Raw genomic sequence first — 14,710 nt, 5'->3', positions numbered from 1 at the left:
TGTCTCCCACTCATGGGCCAGTTAAAATGATTAGAAAACAAGCCAGAGCTGCAGCCCTGTGTCTATCCTGACTCTCAGGAGCCCACACCTGTTCCTTGGACCTGGCCGGTTCAGCAAGTTCCATTTTCTGCAACTGTGAGCCCCTGAGGGGTGATGATTGGCTGACCTGGGCAGCCTTACCGTGCCGGCCAGCCCTCCCCAGGTGTGCCTGGGTTGAGATCAATATAAATACCACTCCAGGCAGTAAGAGCCCCTGCAGCCGTGCCTGACGCCATTTTCTCTGCCCTGTCAGCAGTTCGGGGCTGGGCTGGTGGGTGGGAGTGAGAGGCCACGGCTTTGTGGGTGGCCCAGTGTGAGTGGGGCTCTGCTGGACTTTCTGCAGGAGTTGCCAGGCTGCCACCTGCTAAAGAAGAGGATGTGTCACCCATACCTGCTGCTGGAATTTCTCCCTGGGCACAGGTGAGGAAGGAAAAAAGCAGTGGGGGCAGGGACAGGACGGGTATCTCAGGCAGGGAAATGGAAATCTTCCAGAAGAGCACCCAGGGCCAGGACCATCCTGGCTGGCCCGCAGGCACCAAGTCGGCCAGCATGCTGTCACTCGTATGGCTCCATGGCCCTTCCTCTAGGCTTTCAAGTCCTTGTACATATTCAGGTGTTTTACCTGGGAAGGGTGGGAACAGTTCAGCAGCAGCTGGCCTGGGGCTCAGCTCACGTTTACTCACAGGCGCCTCGGCACGGTCCCCCAGCTTTGCAATGAGGATGCTCCTTGCGTGGGGGCTGCTGGCTGCCTGGGAGACGATTCCCCACCTCTGACCAACTTCAGAATTGTTTACCACTGGAGCAAGTGTCCTGATAGGGTTTTCATCTGTCTAACTAGTGGGTTCTTAATTAGCAACATGAACGGTGACATCAGAGGTCCTGAATCAGGATGGAAATACTAATCCCCAACAAGTACAGGCGTAAAAACCTGGGGAGGCCGTGTGCAGCTGGCACCCTTAGGGATGGGCTTCCAACTGACCCCTCAACATTCTGGTGTCCAACCACTTCTTTAGGATTTCTGGAGCCCAATGCTGACTCTACGGGTTCTGCAATCCAGCCTCTGTCGGCCTTTAGTGAGACCCACACTTCCAGGATCCTATAGAGCAGGGTCTGTGTGACCATTCTTTGGCTTCTGTAACAAATGACCACAAGCTGTATGGTTTAAAACAACAGGAATTCATCCTCCTCCAGTCCTGGAGACCAGACATCTGAGATCAAGCTGTTGCAGGACTTAAGTCTCTCCAGAGGCTCCAGGATAGGGTTCTTCTTGCCTTTTCCAGTTTCTGGGGACTCCAGGCGTCCCCAGGTTTGCGGCTGCATGGCTCTCATCTCTGCTTTCATCTTCACGTGGCTTCTCCTCTATGTCTGTGTTTCTCCTCTTGTGTCTCTCATAAGGACTCTCTCAATTGGATTGACAGCCACCCTAACCCAAGATGACCTCACCTTGAGATCCTTAACTACATATACAAAGATGGTTTTCCCAGATATGGTCCTGTTCATGTGTTCTGGGGGGACACATCTTTTGGGGCCAGGATTCAACCCATTACCTGTGTATAAAATAACCCTCATTTGGGGCTTCCCTTGTGGCGCAGTGGTTGAGAGTCCACCTGCTGATGCAGGGGGCGTGGGTTCGTGCCCCGGTCCGGGAAGATCCCACGTGTCGTGGAGCGGCTGGGCCCGTGAGCCATGGCCACTGAGCCTGTGCGTCTGGAGCCTGTGCTCGGCAATGGGAGAGACCACAGCAGTGAGAGGCCCGCGTACCTCAAAAAAACAAACAAACAAACAAAAAAGCCTCATTTTAGGAGATTACCAAGGCCCCGTATAGACTGGCACAGATAGCAGCCATGTGGGTGGGGGTCTGGGCAGAATGAGGACCCTGGAATCACCTGGAAAGGATGAAGCCCTGGCTTCATTAGGTGAGCTCTTCTACCACAGGGCCCGTGGAAACAGCCACTCCACTCTGTCCGCGGAAAGGGACCCAGTGCCGAGTCCAGAAGGGGTTACCTTGCAAAGCTGGCTCTTCGGGGATTTCATCATCAACAGCATGTGGTAGCCAATAACTACAGGCTTGGAGGAATCGCCTTCTGGCACATGATGACAGCACTGTCACTTCAGGCTCATCAAACCTAGCATTGGAATGTTTGAAGGATTAGAGTTTGGGAGACTGTGAAGCTTGGATGTTTAGGAAATTGAGCAGGTTTGTCAAGGTTGTCACGGAAGCTTCTCTCTTAAACTGAAGGCAGGGCTGGGAGAGCTGAACTCCAGGGATCTTTTAAAGGGGCTGCTCTAAAGCACCATCACCTGAGTGGTGGTCCCAGCATGAGCTATGGTTTGAGAAGTGTGATGAGATTAAGCCTTACTTTCCGTGACAGCTGGGAAGGGATTTGTAAAGCACCTTGGCTTTTAAGGCAAAGGTTTGTTGCGGGAAAAAAAGTGTCTCCCAAAAATGGGTTGAAGCTCAAGATGTCTCTCTCCCCTTCTTGTGAGAGTCCAGGGCAGGTGGGTGTCGGGGCCCAGGTTCTGTCCCCCTTGTTTCTCCTCCCTGCTTCCAGGTGAGGGCTCCAACCAGCAGGGTGGGGTGGCCACGTGGGCATAATGCCCTCCGTCCTAGGATGCAGGCTGGCCAAGCCCCTCACCACCTCCACCCTTTACCCTCGGTAACATGAGACACTACGCCCCAGCTGGAAGGGGTGGGAAGGCTGGGAGGTGCAGGGTAGCCGTGAACAGGAAAAAGGGAAATGGGTTCTGATGGGCAGCTGTGCTGCCCTGCTGTGAGGGTCACCTGGACGGCAGCGCAGAGACTCTGGGTCCTATGAAGCTTCGATGTTTTGTGGTTCTGGAAGTCCTATAGGAGATGGTCCACAGCAGGTGAAGCTAATGCTCTCAGTGGAGGTGGTGAAGCCAGAGATCTGCAGTTCAGACTGAAGGTGCCGATGTACATACAGGACAAAACCATCTCGTGTGAATGTAGTTCAGGCACGTTTAACATGTATGTAGTCATGTTAATGCCTAGCATCTTCTATCTTGTGCCTCCCATCAGGGACCACCTCCTCAGTTCCTGGGGTTCCTGTAACTCACGTACAGGGGGATGGAGAGTGGGCTCTGTCCAGTCTGAGCCCTGAGTTACCCTGCACGTGAGTCTGCTCAGGATCGCCGTAACAAATAGCACAGACAGGGCAGCTTGAATAACAGACCTATCTCCCAGTCCTGGATGCTGTCGGAGATCAAGGTGTGTGCACGCTGGCTTCTCCTGAGGCCTCTCTCCTTGGTGCTTAGACAGCCATCTTCTCCCCAGGTCCTCACATGGTCTCCCCCTGTGCCTATCTGTGTCCTAATCTCTTCTTGTAGGACATCAATCCTATTGGATTAGGATCCACCCTACTGACCTCATTTTTACCTTGATCACCTCTTTAAAAACCCCATCTCCAAATACAGCCACATTCTGGGGTCCTGGGGGTTAGGGATTCAGCATGTGAATTTGGGGGGACACGACTGAACCTATACCACCCTCCTTAGGAAACAAGTGTGCCTCTGTCCTTCCTTCCCTCAAGTCACACGAGGTGATGTAATGGCTCAAGGAAAGGCCACTCATGCAGAGTTTGTGTCCCAGCTGGGGATTCCTTCTCTGCTCTCTTTGATGAGGCCGTGGCAGTGCCTGCCCTGTCCTGAGGTGAGCAGTTCTGGGGTTTCCTGCCGTGTCTCCCAGCCTGCTGAGGAGGGGAACCCAGGAGCCAGCAGCCTAGTGGGGATGCCGGGGACTCTCAGGGCCTTGGCAGATGTCTCTCCCAGCAGATACCCTAGTGAAAGTGGGGAAACATTTGGAGGATTACAGGTGGGAGAGAGTCACGGTCTCGTTTATGCTTCAGAAAGACCACATTGGGGTGGGATGCGAAATGCACCATGGGGCAGGGAGCTTTGTCAGGGCCTGATGGAGGAACCAAGCACAAGATCAGGCTTGGGCCAGGGCTGTGGGTGTAGAGGGGAATTAGTGTGGGGACTGGCCACAGACTCTGCAGGAGGACCTGAGAGTCACTGGGGAACAAGGAGAGTGGGAGCCTGGCAGGACCCAGTGTTACCTAACCAAAACGCCAAGACAAGGAGGACAGGTGGCTTGTGCTCTAAAAACCCTGAACTCCCTGAAGGATTTCAGCAAAGCAATTTTAAAGGCCAGGTGAAGGAGAGGGCCACAGGGCCAGTGGTCAGCTGGTGCACAACTCTCTGGTTGATGGTGACATAGCAGGCGGTTAACATTGTAAATTCTTAGACACCAGAAGCTCTGGGGCTATGTGTTCATGATCATCAAGTAGTTAATTTCTTCCACTTGGTGGTGGTTTTAGCATCTGTAAAACAACTCGGGAAGCATGCAGCAGATACTGTTATCCAGGTACTTCAGAGAGGAGCTACAGCAGAGGATATGGGGGAGGGGTCTGTCCTGGGAAGGCCCCGTAGGGTCCTGCTTGGTTACACCCGGTGCCTGGGCTCAGCAACCAGGGAAGGTGGGGCTGGTCCTGGATGTGGGGAGCTGAAGGACCCCAGTCCTCTGAGGGGCCTGTTAGCCCCCAAGGTGAGATGGGGGTGCAGTGGCTGGACAGAGGCATCTGACCTGGGAGAGGGGGTCCAGGCTGGAAATGTCACTGGAATCATCTCAGGGAGACAAAGTCCAGGCGGAAGCAGGTGCCTCACAGCAGACTACGTCCAGGTGACTGCGGTCCTGATAGAAGGAACTCAGAGCCATAAAGGAGTGGCCATCAGGGGCTTCACTCTCCTCTTCCTTTGTAAAACTGCTATGACAGTTTGAAACACCACCAGGAGACTTCTGAGCCCAGTGCTACCATGGCTTCATCAAAGGGGCTCGGGTGGAAGACAGAACCACTGCAGGCCCCACACATGTCCCCACTGGGAATGAATCCCATCAGGTCACCGGGGCTCACAGACTTTAGTGAACCTCTGCCCTCAGGACTGGTCCTCTTCCTTGCTCTCACCTGCTGGTCAAAGGCCCAGGCACCCACATCCCGGCTCCGCCCCCACCCCAGGGACTAAGTAGTATTCCATTGTATATCTGTACAACATCTTCATTTTTCTGTCAATGGACAATTTGATCGTTTCTCTGTCTTGGCTATTGTAAATAGTGATGCCCTGAAAATAGGGGTGCATGTGTCCTTTCTAACTATAATTTTCTCTGGATCTAAGCCCAGGAATGGGATTGCTGTGCACGGGCTTTCTCTAGTTGCGGTGAGCAGGGGCTACTCTTCATTGCGGTGCTCGGGCTTCTTATTGCGGTGGCTTCTCTTGTTGCGGAGCACGGGATGTAGGATCGCGGGCTTCAGTAGTTGTGGCACATGGGCTTAGTTGCTCCATGCCATGTGGGATTTTCCCAGACCAGGGCTCGAATCCGTGTCCCCTGCATTGGCAGGCAGATTCTTAACCACTGCACCACCAGGGAAGTCCTATGTTTTGGTTTTTAAGGAAACTCCATACTGTTCTCCACAGTGGCTGCACAAATTTGCATCCCCAAATTTGGAGGAGGGTTCCCTTTTCCCCACGCCCTATCCAGCATTTATTCTTTGTAGATTTTTGTTGGCGATGGCCATTCTGACCAGTGTGAGGTGATACCTCATTGTAGTTTTGATTTGTACTTCTTTAATAATTAGTGATGTTGGGTATCTTTCCCTGTGCTTATTTTTTTATACACTGTGTGTAAAATTTACCTCTTGCAATTGGCTTCTTGGAAGTCAGCCCTGTTTTGAATTCTTTTCCGATGATTTACCCCAGGGCATTTCTTGAGGACAGGTGATATTTAGAGCCCTGCAGGCCTTGTGAAGATCAAGTGCCCATCAGTGCCGGTTTTAAAGTTGTTGTTATGGGAAATGGCCACAAGGCGGCAGCATGTCTTCAAGCCCAACTCTGGTTACTTGGCAACCAGAGCCTGAGGGAAAGTCCTGTTCCTGAGTTGTCAGTTAGAATGGACTATGCCTGAAGAAACATCCAAAGCTTGTGTCTCATGACTTCTTCCCCCTTCCCCTTTATCCCCGAGACAAATCCCAACTCCTGAAACACCACTCTGCTGAGGATGCCATAATCCATAGATGGAGCGACACTGAGGAAGGAGGCTGGAGGTGGGAACCCCACCACCAGGAGACATGGAGCCCGGGAAACTTTTCAAAGCTCTTCCAGCCCCGAGGCTCCACCATCCTTTGGGTGCACTAGGCTTATTTTCGCTGTGGGAGGGCCCAGCTGGATCTGGAGATTGTGGCTCATGCAGAGGGGAACAGGCACTCCAGGGTCTCACTGGCTGGCACATCCTCCCCAGCTCCCTCAGCCCCATGGCAGTCCAGCTTTGGACACAAGCCTGCTAAGGTTCCAGGGATGTGACACCAGCCTATGTCACCAAGGACTGAGGGGAATAGAGTCAGCATTTCTTTTTTTCTTTCTTTCTTGTTTTTTAATGTTCATTTTGAATTGGAGTATACAGGTAATTTACAATGTTGTGGGGTTTTTTTAAGGTGTACAGTGACTTGATTCACTTATACATAGACATATATGTGTTCTTTTTTGGGTTCTTTTCCCATATTGCTTATTACAGAGCGTTGAGTAGGGCTCCTTGTGTTATACAGTGGGCCCTCATTGATTATTTTATAAATAATAGTGTGCATATGTTAATCTCAACCTGCCAATTTCTCCTTGCCCCCCACCTTTCCCTTTTCGTAACCCTAAATTTCCTACGTCTGTGAGGTTGTCTCTGTTTTGTGAAGTAGTTCATTTCTATCCATTTTTAGATTCTACCTAGAAGTGATATCATATACTTGTCTTTCCCTGTCTCACTTACTTCATTTAGTATGATCATCTCTACTTCCTTCCCTGTGGCTGGAAATGGCAGGATTTCATGCTTTTTATGGCTGAATAATATTCCATTGTGTTTATGTACCACATCTTATTTATCCATTAGGACATCCATCTGTCCTTTTTATTTATCCAGAAGGATATCCATCTGTCCTTCTACCCTTAGGTTGCTTTTGTGTCTTGGCTATTGTACCCAGTGCTGCCATGATTGTGGTGGTGCAGGTGTCTTTTAAAGTTTTGGTTTTCTCCAAATCTATGCTCAGGGGTGGTTTTGATGTGTCAGGTGGTACTTCTATGTTTAGTTTATTAAAGAACCTCCATACTGTTCTCCATATGTAGATGTACCACATATGGAGATGTATATCCATATGTGGATGTACCAATTTACATTCCCACCAACAGTACAAGAGGGTTCCCTTCTCTCCATGCTCTCTCCAGCATCTATCGTAGTTTTGATGATGGCCATTTTGACCAGAGTGAGGTGATACCTCATTGGATTTTGATTTGCCTTTCTCTAATAATTAGTGATGCTGAGCTTTTTTTTTTCATGTAGGCCATCTGTATGTCTTCTTTGGAGTAATGTCCATTTAGATCTTCAGCCCATTTTTCTATTGGGTTGTTTTTTGATATTAAGTTACTTGAGCTGTTTGTATGTTTCAGACATGGAGTCCTTGTGGGTATCTTCATTTGTGAATATTTTTTCCCATTCTGAGGCTTGTCATTTTTCGTTTATGATTTCTTTTGCTGTGCAAACGTTTTCAAGGTTAATTAGGTCCCATTTGTTTATTTTTGGTTTTCTTTCATTATTCTAAAAGGTGTATCATGAAAGAACTTGCTACGATTTATGTCAAAGCATGTTCTACCTATATTTTCCTCAAGAGTTTTTTAAATTTATTTTTTAGAAGATGTTGGGGGTAAGAGTTTATTATTAATTTATTTATTTATTTTTGCTGTGTTGGGTCTTCGTTTCCGTGCGAGGGCTTTCTCCAGTTGCGGCAAGCGGGGGCCACTCTTCATCGTGGTGTGTGGACCTCTCACTATTGTGGCCTCTCCCATTGCGGAGCACAGACTCCAGATGTGCAGGCTCAGTAGTTGTGGCTCACAGGCCTAGTTGCTCCACGGCATGTGGGATCCTCCCGGACCAGGGCTCGAACCCGTGTCCCCTGCATTAGCAGGCAGACTCTCAGCCACTGCACCATCAGGGAAGCCCTCCTCAAGAGTTTTAAAGTATCCGTACTTACATTTAGATCTTTAATCTATTTTGGAGTTTATTTTTGTGTATGGTGTTAAGGAGTATTCTAATTTCATTCTCTTTTTAATTGTTTAAGGAACCTCCACACTGTCCGCCACAGTGGCTTTTACCAATTCACATACATTCCCAGCATCACTGTAGGAGGGTTCCCTTTTCTCCACACCCTTTCCAGCATTTCTTGTTTGTAGGTTTTTTTGACAATGGCCATTCTGACTGGCGTGAGGTGATACCTCATTGTAGTTTTTATTTCCACTTCTCTAATATTTAGCAATGTTGAAAATTTTTCATGTGATTTTTTTTTAAACAGTGTGAGTAAAATTTACCTCTTGCAATTGGCTTCTTGAACATCTGCCCTGTTTTGAACTCTTTTTCAATGACCTATCCCAGGACATTTCCTGAAGGCAGGTGCTTTTTACTTACAGCCCCACAGGCCTTGTGAATATTAAGTGCCCATCAGCACAGGTTTTAAAGTTGGTGTTATGGAATAATGGCCACAAGTGGAAGCATTTCTTCAGGCCCCACATTTCTTTTTTTTTTGGTAATTTAATTTTTATTTTATATTGGAGTAGAGTTGATTTCCAATGTTGTGTTTGTCTTAGATGTACATAACCTTGATTCAGTTATACACAGATGTATATCTATTCTTTTTCAGGTTCTTTTCCCAAATAAGTTATTACAGTGTTTTCAGTAGAGTTCCTTGAGCTATTCGGTAGGTCTTTTTGATTATCTCTTTGATATATATTAGTGTGTGTCTGTTACTCCCAACCTCCTAATTTATCCCTTTCCCTATCTTTCCTTTTTGATAATTAGAAGTTGGTTTTCTAAGTCTGTGAGTCTGTATCTGTTTTGTAAATTAGTTCATTTGTAGGAATGTATAGATTCCACCTGTAAGTGACATCTTAGGATATTTTTCTTTCTCTTTCTGACTTAACTTACTATGATCATGTCTAGGTCCACAGATGACTGCAAATGGCCTTATTTTATTTTTTTTAATGGCTGAGTCATATTCCATGTGTACATGTGTCACTTCTTTATCCATGCATCTGTCGATGAACATGCTGTTTGCTTCCATGTCTTGAATATTGTAAATAGTGCTGCAGTGCACACTTGGGTGCACGTGTCTTTTTGAATTCTGGTTCTCTCCACATATACTTTTAGGGGGTAGCACTGCCGGATCATATGGTAGATCCAATTTTACCTTTTAAAGCCACTTCCATAATGTTCCCTACAGTGTCTGTTACCATTGACATCCCACCAACACCACAAAATGATTTCCTTTCCTCCATGCCCTCTCCACCATTTATTCATTGTCAATATTTGATGATGGCCTTTCAGACTGGTTCAAGGTAATCCCTTGTTGTAGTTTTGATTTGCATGTCTCTGTAAATTGCTACGTTGAACATGTTTTTATGGGCTGTTTTTCTTCATAAACAGTGTGAGTAGAATTTACCTGATGAAATCACCTTCTTGAAAGTCTGCCCTATTTTCAATAACTTTTGAACACTTACCCTGGGACATTTTTTGAGGGCAGGGGTCATTTAGAGTGAAGCAGTCCTTGTGAATATTAAGTGCCCACAAGCAATCGTTTTGAGGTTGCGTTTGTGGGAAAAGGCCACAAGGCAGCAGCATTTCCTTGGGCCCAACTCAAGTTCCCTGGGCAACCAGAGCCTTAGGGGAAATCCTGTTTGGGGTGTGTAAATTAGAGAGGAATGTGCCAGAACAAACACTCAAGTCTTGTGTCTCATTACGGCTTTTTAAATTAGATTCATTTTTATTTTTTATTATTATTTTTTTTGCGGTACGTGGGCCTCTCACTGTTGTGGCCTCTCCCGTTGTGGAGCACAGGCTCCGGACGCGCAGGCTCAGCAGCCATGGCTCACGGGCCCAGTCGCTCCGCGGCATGTGGGATCCTCCCAGACCGGGACACGAACCCACGTCCCCTGCATCGGCAGGCGGACTCTCAACCACTGAGCCACCAAGGAAGCCCCATTTTTATTTTTTATTGGCGTAACATTGATAGACAATGTTGTGTATGTTGTCGGGATACAGATTCATTTTCAGTTACATGGATAAATATATCTACGCATGTTCGGCTTCTTTTCCCGTATAGGTTAGTAGAGAGTGTTGATAGCCCTTCCTTGGTATACATAGCTGGCTTTTGCTAGCTTCTGACACATTCCACACTAATTCACAATCAGGGGACAAAATTCACCTAAGGCTCTGGTTACCGTAGTAACAAGAGTAGGACAGGAAGAAATGCTGCCGCCTTGTGGCCGGTTCACAAAACATCAACCTGAAAACAATTGCTTAGGGGTACTTAATACTCACAAGGACTGTTGGAATGCAAATGATACCTGGTCTCAAAAAATTTCCAGGGGTAAGTAATCGAAAATAAAGAAAAACAGGGCAGACTTCCAAGAACACAATTTCAACACGCAAGTTCTACTCACACTGTTGGGGAAAAAAAAGGCACACAAAAAGATGCTCATTATGGCAAAGTATTGGAGAAAGGCAAATGTAAACTATGAAGAAATACGATGACCCACCAGTCAAAATGGCCATAAGCAAAAAGTCTACAGAAAATAAATGCTAGAGTGGGGCTTAGGAAAAGGGGACCCTCCTTTGGTGCTGGTGGGATGGAAATGGTAATAGCCACTATGGAGAAGATATGGAAGTGCCTTTAAGGTAACAACAGAGGTACCATATTATCTGACAGTCCCACACCTAAGCGTATATGTGTCGAAAATGAGAATTCAAACACACACAGATACCCAAGTGTGCACTGCAGCACTATTTACAATAGCCGACACATGGAAGCAAACATGTACACATTGAAATAGGACTCAGCCAGAAATAAGAATGAAATAATGCCATTTGCATTAACCTATGGCCCCAGAGATAATCATAGTAAGTGAAGTAAGTCATAAAGAGACAAATATTATATGATATCACTTATAGGTCGAATGGAGAAATTGATATAAATTAACAAGTTAAGAAAAGTGAAACAGACACACAGACTTAGAAAACAAATTATGGTTACCAAAAAGGAAAGGTGTGAAAGAGATAAATTAGGAGGTTTGATTAATTTATATACAGGAATACATATAAAATAGTTCATCAACAACAACTTACTCTACAGCAAGGGAGGTGTACTCTATAATAACCTATATGTGAAAAGAGACCAAGCATGAATATACATATGTATGTGTGTAAGTGAACAAGATTCTGTACACCTACGAAAAACACCACATTTTAAGTCAACTTACTCCAATAAAAAATAAATATTAAATTAAAAAAAAAACTACAAGAAATTATGAGACACAGGAACTTCCCAGGGGGTGCAATGGTTAAGAATCCTCCTGCCATTGCAGGGGACACAGGTTTGAGCCCTGGTTCGGGAAGATCCCACATGCCATGGAGCAACTAAGCCCATGTGCCACAACTACTGAGCTTTCATGCCACAACTACTGAAGCCTGTGCACCTAGAGCCTGTGCTCTGCAACAAGAGAAGTCACTGCAATGAGAAGCCCATGCACTGCAATGAAGAGTAGCCCCCACTCGCCGCAACTAGATAAAGCCCGCGCACAGCAATGAAGACCCAATGCAGCCAAATAAATTTATTTAAAAAAGAGAGAGAAACTGGTTATAGAATGAACAAACAAGTCAAATTAAGTCTCATCACACACTTCTTAGGATGGCCAGTAAACAAACCAAAACAAAAGGTAACAGCAGAAAATAACCAGTGAGGCAAGGACGTGGCTAAATGGAAATGCTTGTGCACTCTTGGTCAGAGGTGATATGGTGTGGCTGTTATAAACACTATGATGGGGATTAAGCTGGCAAAGAGAAAGCTAAGAGAAAGTAAGGAAACAATACCATTTACCATCACATCAAAAAGAATAAAATACCTAGGAATGAGCCTATATAAGGAGGCAAAAGACCTGTACTCTGAAAACTATAAGATTTATGAAAGAAATCGAAGATGAGAGAAACAAATGGAAAGATATACCATGTTCTTGGATTGGAAAAATCAATACTGTTAAAATGACTATACTACCCAAGGCAATCTACAGATTCAATGCAATCCCTATCAAATTGCCAATGGCATTTTTCACAGAAGTAAAACAAAAAATTATAAAATTTATATGGAAACACAAAAGACCCTGAAAAGCCAAAGCAACACCAAGAAAGAAAAATGGCACTGGAGGAATCCGGCTCCCTGACTTCAGACTATACTAGAAAGCTACAGTAATCAAAATAGTATAGGGCTTCCCTGGTGACAGAGTGTTTGAGAGTCCCTCTGCCGATGCAGGGGACACAGGTTCGTGCCCCGGTCTGGGAAGATCCCACATGCCACGGAGCGACTGGGCCCGTGAGCCATGGCCACTGAGCCTGCGTGCCTGGAGCCTGTGCTCCGCAACGGGAGAGGCCACAACAGTGAGAGGCCCGTGTACCGCAAAAAAAATAAATAAATAAAATAAAAGTATGGTATTGGCACAAAAACAGAAATATAGATCAACGGTACAGGATAGAAAGCCCAGAAATAAACCCATGCACATATGGTCAATTAAACTACAACAAAGGAGGCAAGAATATACAATGGACAAAAGACAGTCTCCTCAATAAGTGGTGCTGGGAAAACTGGATAGCTATGTGTAAAAGAATGAACACTCTACCACCACACATAAAAATAAACTCAAAATGGATCAAACACCTAAATTTAAGGTTGGACACTATAAACTCTTAGAGGAAATCATAGGCAGAACACTCTTTGACATAAATCATAGCAATGCTTTTTTGGATCCATATCCTAGAGTAATGAAATGAAAACAAAAATAAACAAATGGAACCTAATTAAACTTAAAACCTTCTGCACAGCAAAGAAAACCATAAATAAGACAAAAAGACAACCCACAGAATGGAAGAAAATATTTACAAATGAAGTGACTGACAAGGGATTAATCTGCAAAATATAAAAATAGTGCATGCAGCTCTATGTCAAAGAAAAAAAAACAAAAACAAACCCAATCAAAAAATGGGCAGAAGATCTAAATAGACATTTCTCCAAAGAAGACATACATCTGGCCAAAAAGCACATGAAAAGATGCCTCAACATCAGTAATTGCAAGAGAAATGCAAATCAAAAGCACAATGAGGTATCATCTCACACCAATCAGAATGTCCATCTTCAAAAAGTCTACAAACATGGGCTTCCCTGGTGGCGCAGTGGTTGAGAGTCCGCCTGCCGATGCAGGGGACGCGGGTTCGTGCCCCGGTCCGGGAGGATCCTGCGTGCTGCGGAGCGGCTGGGCCCGTGGGCCATGGCCGCTGAGTCTGCGCGTCCGGAGCCTGTGCTCCGCAATGGGAGAGGCCGCAGCAGTGAGAGGCCCGCGTACAGCTAAAAAAAAAAAAAAAAAAAAAGTCTACAAACAATAAATGCTGAAGAGGGTGTGGAGAAAAGGGAACCCTCTTGCACTGTTGGTGGGAATGTAAATTGGTACAACCACAATGGAGAACAGTATGGAGGTTCCTTAAAAAAACAAAAATAAAACTACCACATGATCCAGCAATCCCACTCCTGGGCATATATCCTAAGAAAAACATAATCCAAAAAGATACATACACCCCAATGTTCACTGAAGAACTATTTACAATAGCTGAGACATGGAAGAAACATAAATATCCATTGACAGAGAAATGGATAAAGAAGATGTGGTATGTATATACAGTGGAATATTACTCAGCTAGAAAAAAGAATGAAATAATGCCATTTGAAACAACATGGGTGGACCTAGAGTTTATCATACTAAGTGAAGTAAGTCAGACAGAGAAAGACAAATATCATGTGATATCACTTATATGTGGACTCTAATTTTAAAATGATACAAATGAACTTATTTACAAAACAGAAACAGACTTACAGATGTAGAAGACAAAGTTATGGTTACCAAAGGGGAAACGTGGGGGTGGGGAGAGGGATAATTCAGCAGTTTGGTAGTAACATACACACACTACTGTTTATAAAGTATATAACCAACAAGGACCTATTGTATAGCACAGGGAACTCTACTCAATATTCTGTGATAATGTATATAAAAAAAGAATCTAAAAAAGAATGAATATATGTGTATGTATAATTGAATCACTTTTCTGTATACCTGAAACTAACACAACATTGTAAATCAACTGTATTTCAATAAAATTTTTTAAAAAATAATGGGGTGAAATGAGAATCAACTGAGGAATTAGGCAAAAACAGAAATACAGGGAAAGACAGAGAAAGTCACATGATGGAGAGACATGCATGTTCTCCAAATTGTACACAAAAATATACAACGCTTAAAAACATCTTTGTTGTAGAGACAAAGAGAGGGTTAAAAAAATGTTTACTTGGAGGGAGAACCAGTAAGAGATCATTTTCCAAAATCTGGCTAAAAATTGCCATAACTTTATAGATACGGATGAGAGGATGAATAAAGTGATGACCAAGGCCAAGCACAGCCCCGTTCTCCGATCCCATGAAACGGCTGAAGGATACTGTGAAACTTCTTGCTGTTTACTAATACCAAGTGCATTTTC

This window comes from Globicephala melas, chromosome 8 (genome assembly GCF_963455315.2).
Source record: "Globicephala melas chromosome 8, mGloMel1.2, whole genome shotgun sequence".
In the NCBI taxonomy this organism is placed as follows: domain Eukaryota; kingdom Metazoa; phylum Chordata; class Mammalia; order Artiodactyla; family Delphinidae; genus Globicephala; species Globicephala melas.
This window is presented reverse-complemented; position numbering follows the sequence as displayed.